This window comes from Neovison vison, chromosome 2, assembly GCF_020171115.1.
Source record: "Neovison vison isolate M4711 chromosome 2, ASM_NN_V1, whole genome shotgun sequence".
NCBI lineage: Eukaryota > Metazoa > Chordata > Mammalia > Carnivora > Mustelidae > Neogale > Neogale vison.
Window position 1 is genome coordinate 174366752 of NC_058092.1, and position 15276 is coordinate 174382027.

At 35.9% G+C, this 15276-nt stretch overlaps 1 protein-coding gene across 5 annotated transcripts in view; it reads right to left on the bottom strand.

Annotated features, from left to right (window-relative positions):
- FAM13C (family with sequence similarity 13 member C) overlaps window positions 1-15276 on the bottom strand; it is a 143939-nt gene that overhangs the window by 56388 nt on the left and 72275 nt on the right. The gene's annotated exons all lie outside the window — the stretch shown is intronic.

Consider the following 15276-nt stretch of genomic DNA (forward strand, 5'->3'; position numbering starts at 1 on the left):
TTAATGCCTATGCTTTTCAAACTGTTCCAAAATATAGAAATGGAAGGAAAACTTCCAAACTCATTCTACGAATCCAGCATTACCTTGATCACCAAACCTGACAAAGACCCCCACTAAAAAGGAGAATCCCAGACCAATATCCCCAAAGAACATGGATGCAAAAACTCTCAGTAAGATACTAGCAAATCTAATTCAAAAGTATATTAAAAGGATTATTCACAACAATCTAGTGGGATTTAATCCTAGGCTGTAGGAGTGGTTCAACATTCACAAATCAATCAACATGATTCACCACACTAATAAAAGAAAGGATAAGAACCATGTGATCCTGTCAATAGATGCAGAAAAAGCATTTGGCAAAATACAGTGTCCTTTCTTGATAAAAACTCTCAACAAAGTTGGCATAGATGGAGAATACCTCAACATCATACAGGCCATATATGAAAGACCCACAAGTAATATCATCCTCACTGGATGATATATATATAATATATATATTATATATCCTCACTGGGGAAAAACTGAGAGGCCTTCTCCTCTTGGATGTCCACTCTCACCATTACTATTTAACATAGTCCCAGAAGTCTTACTCTCAATAATCAGACAACAAAAAGAAATAAAAGGTATCTGACTTGGCAAGGAAAAGTCAAACTTTCACTATTTTCAGATGACATGATACTTTATGTAAAAAAACCTGAAAGACTCCACCAAAAACTTGCTAGAACCAATTCATGAATTCAGCAAAGCTGTAGGAGATAAAATCAATTTGCAGTATCTGTTGCATTCCTATACATCGATAATGAAGCCACAGAGAAAGAAATCAAGGAATTGATCCCATTTACAACTGCACTAAAAGCCATAAATACCAAGAAATAAACCTACCAAAGAGGTAAAAGATTGGTACTCTAAAAAGTATAGAACACATAAGGAAAAAAATCGAAGAAGACACAAAGAAATAGAAAAGCATTCCATACTCATGAATTAGATGACTACACATTGTTAAAATGTCTATAATACCCAAAATAATCTACATATTTAATGAAATCCCTATCAAAATAACACCAATATTTTTCACAGGGCTAGCACAAACAATCCTAAAATCTTTATGGAACCACAAAAAACCCTGAATAGCCAAAACAATTCTGAAAAAGAAAAATAAAACCAGAGGCATCACAATTCCAGACATCAAGTTAAATTACAAAACTGTAATCATCAAGGCAATATGGTATTGGTACAAAAACAGACACATAGAGCAACAGAACAGGATTAAAAACAAAACAAAACAGAAATGGACTTATGACTATATGGCCAACTAATCTTTGACAAAGCAGGAAAGAATATCCAATGGCAAAAAGTCTCTTCAACAAATGGTGTTGGGAAAACTGAACAGCAACATGTAGAAGAATGAAACTGGACTACTTTCTTACACCATACACAAAAATAAATTCAAAATGGATGGAAGATCTAAACAAAACTGAAAACCATCAGAATCCTAGAGAACAACACAGGCAGAAACTTCTTTGACCTTGGCCACAGTGAATTCTTATTAGACATGTCATCAGAGGCTAGGGAAACAAAAGCAAAAATAAACTATTGGGATTTCATCAAAATAAAAAGCTTCTGCCCAACAAAGGAAACAATCAACAAAATGAAAAGGCAGCCTACGGAATGGGGGAAGATATTTGCAAATAACATATCTAATAAAGGGTTAGTATCCAAAATCAAGAAAGAACTTTTCAAAGTCAATACCCAAAAAGAAATAATCCAGTTAAAAATAGGCAGAAGACATGAGTATATACTTGTCCAAAGACACCCAGATGGCTTACTACACTTGAAGAGATACTCAGAATCATCATGATGATCAGGGAAATGCAAATCAAAACTATGTTGAGATACCACCTCACACCTGTTAGAATCACTAAAATTAACAACAGAAGAAACAATAGGTATTGGCAAGGGTGCAGAGAAAGGGGAAGCCTCTTGCACTGCTGATGGGAATGCAAACTTGTCCAGCCATTCTGGAGAATAGTTTGGAGGTTCTCAAAAAGTTAAAAATATCTACCATCCAGCAATTACACTGCTAAATATTTACCCAAAGGATACAAAAATACAGATTCAAATGGGTAAATGCACCCCAATGTTTAAATCAGCATTATCTACAATAGCCAAACCATGAAAAGAGCCCAAATCCACCAACTGATGAATGGATCAAGGTAATGGATACCACATCATTCATATATACGAATGATATATATGTCATATATATATATGATATCATATATATAATATATAAATATTACTCAGTCATCAAAAAAAGAAAGAAATCTCATGATTTGCAAGGGCATGGATAGAACTAGAGTGTATTATGTTAAGTGAAATAAGTTAGTTATAGAAAGACAAATACCATATGATCTCACTTATATGCAGAATTAATGAAAGAAAACAGATGAACATATGGGAAGAAGGAAAAGAAAAAAAGGAGAGAGGGAAACAAACCATAAGTGACTCTTAATAATAGAGAACAAACTGAGGGGTGATGGAATGAGTTTGGTGGATGGGCTAGATGGGTGATGGGTATTAAAAAGGGTACTTGTGATGAACACTGAGTATTATATGTATATGATGAATCTTAATTCTACTGTAGAACCAGTATTTCACTGTATGTTAACTAAAATTGAAATTTCAAACAAACAAATGAACAAACAAAAACACATACAATAGATACACACACACACACACACACACACGAGAAATTAATCCAAACATAACTCTAAAGAAAGCCATCAAACCACAAGGAAAAAAGAACTAAAAAATAATTAGAAAATAATTAACAAAATGACAATAAGTATATACCTACCAATATTTACTTTAAATGTAAATGGACCTATTGTGCCAATCAAAAGACGTAGGGTGGCTTCATAAATTAAAAAAAAAAAAATCCATCTATATGTTATCTATAGAAGATTCAACTAAAGACACAAGAAGATGGAAAGTGAAGGGATGGAAAAACATACCAGGAAAATGGAAAGGAAAAAAAAAAAAAGCCAAAGTAGCAAAGCTTATATCAGACAAAACGGACATTAAAACAGACTTTAGCAAGAAACACTGCATAATGGTGGCAGCATAATGGGCACTGTATAATGACAAAAGCATCAAACAAGAGGATATAACAATTATAAATATCTCTGCAGCCAACATAGAAGCACCTAAATACATAAAGCAAATATTAACAGACATAAAGGAGGAAACTGACAGGAATACAGTGGTAATAGGGAACTTCAACAAGCCACTTACATCAATGGGTAGATCATCCAGATAGAAAATCAACAAGTAAACAGTGGCTTTGAGCAACACATTAGACCAGATGGACCTACGAGATACATACAAAACATTCCATCCTGAAACAGAATACACATTGCTTTCAAGTGTACATGGTATATTTTCCAGGACAGATAACAGGTTAGGTCACACACAAAATAGTCTCAGCAAATTTAAGAAGACTGAAATTAGGTCATTCATATATTCCATTCAGAAGAATGTAAAATTTGAAATCAGTTGCAAGAAAAAAATATGGAAAAACCACAATACATGGAGGCCAAACAACATGCTACTAAACAACTTAAGGGATCAGCAAGATATCAAAGAGGAAATCAAAATCTACATGCGGGCAAATAAAAATGAAAGCAAAGTTCAAAATCTTTGGGATACAACACCAAATGGTCAATTATTCTATTAAAAAAGGAGCAAGAATATACAATGGGGAAAAGATAGTCTTTTCAATAAATGGTGTTGGAAAAATTATGCAGCTACATGCAAAAGAATTAAACTAAATCACTTTCATATACTATACACAAAAATAAACTCAAAATGGATTAAAGACCTGCTTATGAGACCTGATATCATATAATACCTAAAGAAAATCTGAATAGACTGATTACTAGTAAAGAAATTAAATAAATAATCAAAAATTTTCGAACAAACAATAATAATTTCTTGGACATCAACCTTAGCAACATTTTTATAGATATGTCTCCTCAGGATAGGGAAACAAACACAAAAATAAACTATTGGGACTACACCAAAATATAAATATTTTGAACAGCAAAGAAAACCATCAACAAAACAAAAATGCAAGCTAGTGAATGGGAGACGATATTTGCAAATGATGTGTCTATCAAGGGTTAATATCCAAAATACTTAAAGAACTTACACAACCCAACACCAAGAAAACAAATAATCTAATTTAAAAATAGGCAGTAGACCTAAATAGACATTTTTCCAAAGATATATAGTCAAAAGACATGAAAAGATGCTTGACATCACTAATCATCAAAGAAATGCATATCAAAACCACAATGAAATATCACTTCACACCAGTTAGAATGGCTAGTGTCAAAAAGACAAAAAGTAAGTGTTGGCAAAGATCCAGAGAAAAGGGAACCCTCCTGCACTGCAACAAAAACAAAAATAAACAAGTGGGACTATATCAAACTAAAAAGCTTCTGCACAGCAGAGGAAACCAACAACAAAATAAAAAGGCAATCTACTGAATGGGAGAAAATATCTGACAATCATATCTGATAAGGGATTAATATCCAAATACATAAAAAAAAACTTATAAAACTCAATTGCAAAAAAATCCAATTAAAAATTGAGCTGAGGATCTGAATAGACAATTTTTTCCAGAGAAGATATAGTGACAGCCAATGCACATATAAAGACATGCTGAACATCACTGATTATCAGGGAAATGCAAATCAAAACCACAGTGAGATAGCACCTCACCCCAATAGGATAGCTATTATCAAAAAGACAGAAGTGACAATTATTAAAGATGTGGAGAAAAGAGAACCATCATGCACTGCTGGTGGGAATGTTAATTCACTATAGAAATGATATATAGAGACCTCAAAAAATTAAAAACAAAACTACCATATGATCCAACAATTCCACTTCTGGGTGTTCACACAAAGAAAATGAAAACACTAATTCAAAAAGACATATGCATCCCCTGTACTCATTGCAGGATTATTTTGTGGCCAAGATATGGAGACAATCTAAGTGTCCATCAATAAATTAATGGATAAAGAAGATATGGTATATAGGTGTGTATAAACCCAATAAATATACATATACAAAGCAATACTGCTCCACCATAAAAAAGAATGAAATCTTGGGAATTCAGAGTACACTTATCTTGATGAATGCTGAATAATAGAGGAAATTCTTGGATCACTATATTGTACAACTGAAATTAATATGCAGTATATAATACTGTATGCTAGCTACACTGGAATTAAGATAAAGAATGAATGTATGAATGAATGAAATTAAGATAAAATTGCAACAACATAGATGGACCTTGAAAGTATTATGCTAAGTGAAATAAGCCAGATAAATACCATATGATCTCACTTACATGTGAAATCTACAAATAAAACAAAAAAAGCAAAATGAATGGATAGGGAGAACAGTGGTGGCTGCCACTCTATTTAGGGGCTTGGGGTGAGCAAAATGTGTGCATGGGGTCAGAAGATACAGACTTCATTTGTGAAATGGATAGGTCATGGGGAGGTGAGTGCAGCATAGTGACTATAGCCAATTGTACTGTGCATATTTGAGGGTTTCTGGAAGAGTGTCTTAAAGTCCTCATCACAAGAAAAAAACTTTTTGTACTTTTTTTATGATGATATATGATAACTAGACTTGTGATGATCATTTTGCCATGTACACAAGTGTCAAATCACAAGTGTCAATGATTACATTGTACATCTGAAACTACTACTATACGTTCATTACACCTCAATAAAAAAAAAAAAAGAAAAGAAAGAAAACTAAACTCAGTAAAATGTAGCACAGCACAGACCCCATAGGAGCTTTTAATCTCAAATTTACTATTGGCTAGTAATTCTGTGTCTTTGGGCAAACCATACAACCATGCTGGGCCTAGGCCTTTTATTTTTTCTGATGATAGTGCCGCTTCAATTTCTAAAATTCATTGAATATTAGAAATCAATAACTATCCCACTAAAAATCATAAAATCACATCAGATAAAATATATTACCGATCTATATTGTAAAGATGGCAGGTCACACTGGAAAGCATTAGCCATTTCCTCAAATACTAATAATTTTTAAAAATTAAAATAATTAATTTTCTGCCTGCTTTAAAATCTGAGTTTTATAGCTCTAAGAAAGCCAATAATGTCCTAAAAAGGACAAAAATATACCAAACCCTACCAAGGCCAGTTGGTATGTGTTGATATGTGTTCCTATCTCCCTGAAAAGTGGAGATGACAAAGTTCTTCTACTACAGGAGGGGTGAGGGAAATGGAATATATATGAAATTAAATGTATATATTTATATTTGAAAGATGTTAGCCAAGTAAGAGCATGTGGGAAAACATAAAAAACAAACCCTCTTCATCCTTTCATCACAAAATGGAAATTTTAAGACCAATCTCTCAATGAAAGAGTTAAGACTAATCTCTAAATAAAAGATCACCTCTAAATAAAAACACACACCAGCTTTATGGAAAAACTCACTACATTGTTCTTGCTTTTCTTTTTTGCTATGAAGCAATGAAAACAATTGCACAAGCTAACACCTAGGAGTCACTGCAGTAGACGTAGCCTCCTCTAGTCTTTCATGAGAGAGCAGGAAACTAGTAGTGTGAAGAGAATTAAATGAAAGAATGATTAACAGGGAAAAGAATCATAATAGCAGAGCAGAAAAAAGAGCAGGGCCAATGGGACAAAGCTTCAGTGAAGTGTGGGAGATGGGGAAGGCCCGCAGGCAAAAGGCAAACACAGGTGGATTAGTTACAGCAAGGGTTGCTACAACTTTTCTGCTCAGCTCAATGCTTCTCAGGTTTTCTAGTTCTCAGATGAGGAAGAATATAGGCAGTTACTGGCAAGATTTCTGCCTTTTCTGCCAGCACCACTCTAAGGATTCTCCCAGAAATAAGAATCCAGGCTGGATAGTTGCTTCTAAACAGCAGGGTTGAATAAACCAACCAAGACACAGTTCCAAGTTTCTTTGCTGTGTAGTACGTTTAACTGGGAATAAGAACTAGGGTTCCCGTTATGACCATATTTGCTATGGTATGTCCTCATTGACACTGACAAGAAGTTGGCTAAAATTAAATGAATAATAGGAAACTTCTAGCTGAGGAATAAACCTTAGTAAAGAAGGAAGATCACTTTATCTTAAGTCAGAAAACCATACCAAAAAAAAAGAAAAAAAGACAAATGGCATGCTTTAGTAGTCCAGCACACAAGAAAATTATTTTGCATATCATACTTTCAGAGACCAATATTATTCAGTCCAGCATCCATTTGCCCATCTTCTGATACAGCACCCTCAGATCTAAAGTGAGAAATATAGTCTACATCTAGCCAATCAGTTAATTCCAAACCCCAAGGTCATAGTGACTGGTTCAACAAGGAAATCTATGCCCCAGGCCAAATAAATGAAACTGAAGTATGGGACTTTTTAGAGCTAGAAAGAAGAGACTCTTTCACTCTGTGGTAGGCAGAATGGCCTGTTTATTCAAACACTAATCTAGATGTTGCTGTGAGGATTTTGTGGATTTAATTAAACCTTAACTCAGTTGATCAAAGAAAGATACAGACATTTCTTGGATATGTCTGACCCCATCAGATAAGACCTTTAAAAGCAGGGTTTCTACCAGCTGGTGGCAAAAGACAACATCAGAGAGATTCAAAGCACAGAAGGATTTGGTGTACTATTGGTGGCTCAGAGATAAATGCAGCCATGTGAGAAGGAATGCAAGTAGCCTCTAAAAGCTGAGAGCTGCCCCCCAGATGAAGACCAGCAAGTTAACAGGGACCACAGTCATACACTTGAAGGAACTAAATTCAGGCAACAACCTGAATGAGCTTAAACGTGGAAACTTCTCCAGAATCTCCAGATAAGACCCTATTGCAGCTAATGCCTTATCTCAGTTTTGAGAGACCTTCAGCAGAGAATCCAAGTGAATCTACCCAGACATATGACCTACACAACTATGAGCTAATAAACAGGCATCCAAAACCACTAAGCTTTTATTACAGAGTAATAGAAAACTAATATATACTGGAATTGCTAGCTCTAAGAATAATGTCCCCAGAGAAAGATCAACCTAAAAATAAATCCAATATAGGAAAGCAGAGCTAAGAGATGAAAAGAGATGGCATCTACGTGACAACTTTTTAATCCTTGGATCTAGCCATGTACAGAGCCTACCCTGATCCTAAAAGTTCCAACTGTGTAAGTCAGTAAAATCCTATTATTATTAAAGCCAGGTTGAATTGACTTTCAGTCACCAGGAGAAAAATCCCAGATACTTGCAAAGAAAACAAAAAATCTTCAATTAATTCTGAGCTACAGATAAACCCTATGGACTGGGGTTGTATTTTAACATGAAAGTAGAGCTAACTATTCCTTCAGAAATAATACCATTTACCTAACTAAGACATATCAAAGGCCTAAAGAAGCTTCTTGATAGATTATTTTCTCAAAATTAAAACAATTTTGAGGGAAAAAGATTTCAAATGAAATAGTAAGTAGCATCGTGAGTTCTGATATGACTTGAGGCCAAAGTATCTATATGCTAAACTTTGGATAGTAATAAAAAGACAACCAAATCTTTCACATGGAAACACACATATAGACACACGCATATAGGGTCAAAAAGGCCACCACAAATGTGAAAATTGGTCTACTTTTATAAAATTTAAGATTGAAGGATTTTTCATTGACTTTAATGCTGAGGCTAATGTTGAGCTTTTTTGACTATGATGACTCAACAAATCAGGGGTAACAGTAGTTATGTAAAAGAAATGTGAATTTTTCATACTGATTTTAGGTAGGTAAATGATCTCTTTCATGGCCAGCAAAGTAAGACCGATGTCCTCTTCATGAAATAAGAACTTCTTATTGATATTAGGTCATTAGTGCCTATTTGCCACATGTGAATAATTTATTATACTTGTTTCTTATAACATAGACCCTTCTTGAAAATTCCAATGGCACACCTAAGGATATAATTTCTTTAAGGCAGAACCTCAGTCAGAATGTAGCACAGCAAAAGACTGAATCTAATCACACTATGGGCATCTTTTCTTCCTCTAGTTTTGCACCGATCACCGAGAACGATGATAACACAAACAAGTCTGGAAATGTCCCATCTATTTTTTATAAGGTCAAAACTAAACTTCAAAGCAGCCATAGGTATAGAATACATCTCTAGGATGCCATATAGGGTCAATTAACACCTAAAATGTTCCAACTCCTAGAACTCCTAATGGAATCTTCAGACTAGAACTGCACCTCAGAATATTTACTCCATTAAGTGATTCTATTATCCTCTTTTTCTAAGCACTCATAAAAGGAGTCCAAAATGACATCAAAGGACTTGTGAGTGTTGGCCTCTTTCAGCTACATTAGATTTTATTGGTAAACAAATGACCAATTGGTAAAATGACATAGCCAATGTGACTATTCTTCTATAAGAAAAGCTAAAATAATGTGACTAGAATTTTCTCCACTTTTAGAAATTGTTTCCTTTTCCTACTCTCCACTTCACAGGGCCAAATTTCATGCATTCTTACAACCAGCAGGACTAAAAACCTGGAAATTTAAAAATCAGTAGGCTTAGCTCTGGGAGAGCCAGGAGGGCAAGAGTAAACTGAGTCCTTCCTTTAAAGAGATAACACTACAAACATTTCATGGAGATACAGCATAGAAGCAGCTGTAGAAAATTCTTCACAAGAAGCAGTATGAAAAAGTCCTGGGGCATATAGGAGGAAGAATTATTTACTAATTACAGCGTGTGTTTTAGAGTGACAGATTTCACTAAAAAACTCCTCCAGGAACGAAGGACCTCCCTCTCCTACCCCCAGCATAAACCACGGCCACCTTTGGGAACCAGCACAGCCCTAGCATTCACAATCTAACTTGCTTACACTATACCCTGCTCCCTCCAGACTGGCCTGCTTCATTTCTGGGGCTGTGAGTTCTTTTTCCCAGAAGACCAGTGCAAAACTTGCCAACATCACGTCTCCAGACAGCATGCTTTGCAAAGCCTCCATCTTGTTGTAGCAGCTGTTCTATAGGCCTCCTACAAAGATACGTATACTTTGTTAAAACTGTGTGCCCTGTCCATGTGCATTTGTGGATCTGGACCTGGCTGGCCCTGGTCTTGATAGCAGCGGCATTTCCCTTGTGGAAGAAGAAGACCAGCATGCAAAATTTATGGGCATTGTACCCACCCTACCCCTATACACTTTGCAGAATGGCCCCAGATGGTCCAGTGTCAACAGTAGCTGCAACCCCACTGGAAAAGGCAAATATCATCTCATTAAAAATGCATACCCCACCCACTCCTTTCAAGAGCAGCAGACAGCTGACTTTCCTAACACAGAGAAGCATACAAAATGAGGAGACAGAGGAATATGTCCCAAATGAAAAAACAGGACAAAACTACAGCAAGAGACCTAAGCTAAATGGAGACTAAGTAACATGCCTGATAGAGAATTTAAAGTAATGATCGTAAAGATACTCACCAGTCTTAAGAAGAGTGGAGGACCTCAGTGAGATCCTTAACAAAGAGATAGAAAAGAAAATATTAAAAAAAAAAATTAGAGATGAAAAGCACAATAATTGAACTTAAAAGTGCACCAGATGGAATGTATAAGGGCTAGAGGAAACAGAAGAATGAATTAGTGACCTGGAGGGCAGAATAATGGAAAGTAATCAAGCCAAGCAGGTGAGAGAAAAAGAATTATGCAAACTTAAAATAGATTTAGGGAAATAAGTGACTCTATCAGGCATAATAACATTCACATTATAGGAATCTCAGAAGAAAAAGAGAGATAAAAGGGAGCAGAAAATTTATTTGAAGAAATAATAGCCGAAAACTTTCCTAATCTGGGCAAAGAAACAGATATCCAGATTCAGGAGGCACAGAGAGCCCCCAACAAAGTTAACCCAGGGTGGTTCAAACCAAGACACATAATAATTTAAATCATAAAAAGTAGAGATAGAGAATTTAAAAAGTGACAAGAGAAAAGAAGATAGTTATATACAAGGGAAACCCCATAAGGCTATTAGTGGACTTTAGCAGAAACTTCACATGCCAGGAGAGAATGGCATGACCTATTGAAAGTACTGAATGGAAAAAATCTGCAGTCAAGAATATTCTATCCGGCAAGGCTATCATGCAGCATAGGATACAAACAAAATCTAAACCAGCTTCATGACCACTAAATCAGCCCTACAAGAAATATGAAAGGGGACTGACTCTCTGAGTCAAAAGGAAAGACCATAAGTAAGAGTAAAACATAGGAAGTACAAAAGCAGTAAAAATAAGTATATCTGTAAAAATCTGACAAGGAACTTACAAACTAAAAGCATGTAAAATATGATACCATATACCTAAAACGTGGAGGGAAAGAAGTAAAGAATGGGTTCAAACTTAAGTGACTGTCAACTTAATAGAGACTGCTATATATAGAAGATGTTATATGTAAATCTAATGGTAACCACAAATCAAATGCAGTAACAGATATGCAAAAACTAAAGAGAAAAGAATACAAGCATATCACTTAAGAAAGCCAACTTATGGTAAAAGGAGAGTTCAAGAGAAGGAAGTAACAGAGAAGATCTAGTATTTATTCCCCAAACCAGGCCTTCAGGTGATTGGCCTTGAGGCCTAATCCCTCCCCTCAGTAACTCTGGGATGGTTTGCCTTGTTCATCCTTGATGGGAACCTGTGACTAAATTCTACAAGCATTGGGAAAATGAAAAAAAAAAAAAATAGGGGGAAGGAGGGACAGGTAGAATCAATGAATGTTAAAACTGAAAGGGCTCCTAGGGGTGCCTAGGTGGCTCAGCAGGTTAAGCCTTTGCCTTTGGCTTAGGTCATGATCTCAGGGGCCTGGGATTGAGCCCCACATCGGGCTCTCTGCTCGGCAGGGAGCCTGCTTCCCCTCTCTCTCTCTGCCTGCCTCTCTGCCTACTTGTGATCTCTCTCTCTGTCCAATAAATTAAAACAAAACAAAACAAAACAAAACTGAAAGGGCTCCTAGAATTAACCCAATTCAAACTTCCTGCCTCAATTTTACAATGGAAAAACGAAAAGAAATTCTTATACTGCTTTATGATATGCAGTCTCTAACAGAAAAAGTGATTTGAAGACCCAATATGCCCTGATTTCTCAGGGAAGAGAAGATCCATTAGTTTTCTTCATACATCTGTTATTTTTCTTAATTGGAAATGGAACCAAGAAGGGGATTTACTGGGATATGATGAAGGAAAACAATGCTTGTTCTCATTTACCCTCAACTTTTTGATCTATTGAGTGCTTATCAATTATACGGATGTGGAGGTATAACTAAAACCAAGGATAAAGATGGATGAGACATTGTTTGGGGCACCTGGGTGGCTCAGTTGGTTAACTGGCTGGTTCTTGATTTCAGTTCAGGTCATGATCTCAGGTCCTGGGATTGAGCCCTGTGTCAGGCTCTATCGCTCAGCAGGAGTCTGCTTGAGGATTCTCTTTCTCTCTCTGTTCTTCCCTCCCCCACTCTCTCTCTCAAATAAATAATAAATCTTTAAGAAAAAAAAATGGATGAGAGACATTGATAGATCTCAAGTCTAGAATATTTTTCAATCATGATCCAGAAGACCCCAACAAATAAAACCTTCTGATGTCTTACAGAGGAAAAATCTGACAGTTCAGCTCAATGGCAACAGGGAAACTTATTCAGTTTTTCATAAACAAACTCCTATAACATAGTCTCAGAAGCACTAAAACCCACGGGATGGGGTTGCAAGTCCTGTCAAGAGGCCCAAGATCAAAAACTAGTAGCTTGAGACTGGCTTAAGAAAAGTGAGACTAGCCAGAATCAAATCTATACTCATGCCAAGTGGTAATAATAAATGAATGTGTTTTCCAGTTGACTGGGAGGGCTCCATGCTGGGTGTAGAGCCTATTTAAAAAAAAAAAAGAAAGAAAAGAAAAGAATATTGAACTTTATAGCCAGTTCACTGGGAAAGTAGGGGAATATATCCAGAGTCAGGTGTTTATATGTAGACAAATCATACCATGTATTGTCTTTCTGAGTACAGGAGACCTGGAGTCAAGTGTCAGCTCTGGAACCAAGCTGTAGCTGAGGCTCATCTGTCTGTGACAGAGCAAGTATAATTAAAAAGTTCAAAAAGTAGATGTAAATTAACAGATATGAAATTTTAGGAAAATATAAAGTACATATGTAACATCTTAAAATTTTTATTGTGTACATACAGCATTAGGGTCTATGGAAATGTCTGGAAACTATTTAAGAAACTCTTTTGACTTTAGACTTGCAATTGATGTGAAGAAAGAAAGCAGGCATGGAACTGGTGAGTTCATTTCAGAGAACTATATGGCTATGTGTGAATGGGGGAGGGAGGCAACGGTAAATAAAAACAAGAAAGGAACAAAGAGGAATGAAGACAGCTAACATAACCAAAAAGTCTTGCATTTCTGTTTAGAGATAGAAGGAATACTCCTGTAAAAAGTCAGCTGTACAGAGACCAAATATCAGTTAATTTAAAAAAAAATGTTATCAGTAACAACTTATCATAATAGTAAAAAACTAGGGGAAAAAACATACAATGGGTTACAGCAAGGAGTAGAAAACTAAAACTACATGCTAAATATGTATGAATTTCAGAAGCATAATACTGAGTAAATGAAATCAGATACAGAGAAGTACATACAATGCATTTATGAAAATCTCAATAATAGACAAATCTATTTTAGTCTGAAGAGTAGTTATCCTTATTGGAGAATAGTGACTGGAAGGAATTATACAGGGGTGTCTGGGATGCTGATAATGTCGTTTCTTTTCTTTTTTTTTTTTTTTTAAGATTTTATTTATTTATTTGGCAGAGAGAGAGAGAGATCACAAGTAGGCAGAGAAGCAGGCGGGGGTAGGGGGTGAAGCAGACTTCCTGCTCAGCAGAGAGCCCAATGCGGGGCTCGATCCCAGACCCTGAGATCATGACCTGAGCTGAAGGCAGAGGCTTAACCCACGAGCCACCTAGGTGCCCCAATAATGTCGTTTCTTAATCTAGTTCATCCAGCTGTACATTTAGGATATATGCACCATTATATGTATTTTTCTGTTTTAATTAAAAATATTAAAGCAGTGTTTCCCACTGTGTTCCATAGGATTCTTGCCTAAATAAATGTTATGATGGGATTCTTCCATAATAGAGTCTGGTTTTCCTTAGATTGGGGAAATGCTGAGAAAAACCCAGTTAAATATATATCTACTCTATAGGATGTCTTCATCAATGTACCGACCCTTCCTGCATGTGTCATACTTCTCCCATTCAAGCTTTCCTAGGTTTCCCCTGGCCTCCAAATTTTAGTCACAACAGAAAGTGCACCAAAGATGTGGACTGGAACAAACATCCCACACAGTTTACCCTTTGAGTGGAACAAAACACTGAGCACACACCACTCTTATCAATAGTTTGGATCAGCAGCACTCCCTTATCATGGAAGAGCACACATTTAAAATAGGGCATTGCCTATTTTATTTTGAATACATGTCTCCATTCAACGTTCCTGCACCCATGTAATCCCAGAGCAATAAACTGGCACATTCCATGAAATTTGCCAACACAATATAGCAAAGAAATACAGGGAAGCAGATTTTCAAATAGATCTTTTCGCATCTGTGATTTCAGAATGCTCAAGTCGTCTCAGCATTCTTATGGGCTTCTAGTTCACAAATCTGAGTTTCTCCCAAATACTTGAAACCTATCACAGGCTGACTCTTACAATCACCTCATTTTTCTAGTCACTTATGTCAAAACAAATCAGCGCTTCTTTATAGCTAGCATTTTGCTTATAAACAATGTGTTCATTGATTCAGCCTCTTGCCTCTTTTTTCTGAAACTCTTTGTCACTCTTATTACCATGAATGAGATTGGGGAATTTGAAGGCCATCCCTATGCACAAATAAATAACAAGCAGTGTCCTGTTTTTTTAACTTTGGGTCATTTTCCACAATTTTAGTTATTTCTTTTAACTTGATTTAATCAGGCAGCTGGTTTAACTTTGGCTATTCATTTCTGCCAAGTTCTAAAGTAAAAAATGAAAAAGAAAATCCCCTAAATTTAATTAATTGCCTTTTCTTGGAGGGAGAGAAGAGAGCAATCTTCACATGACAAATAAGCAATTTGCCTCAAGTCCATCATCTTTCTTCCTGGCATCT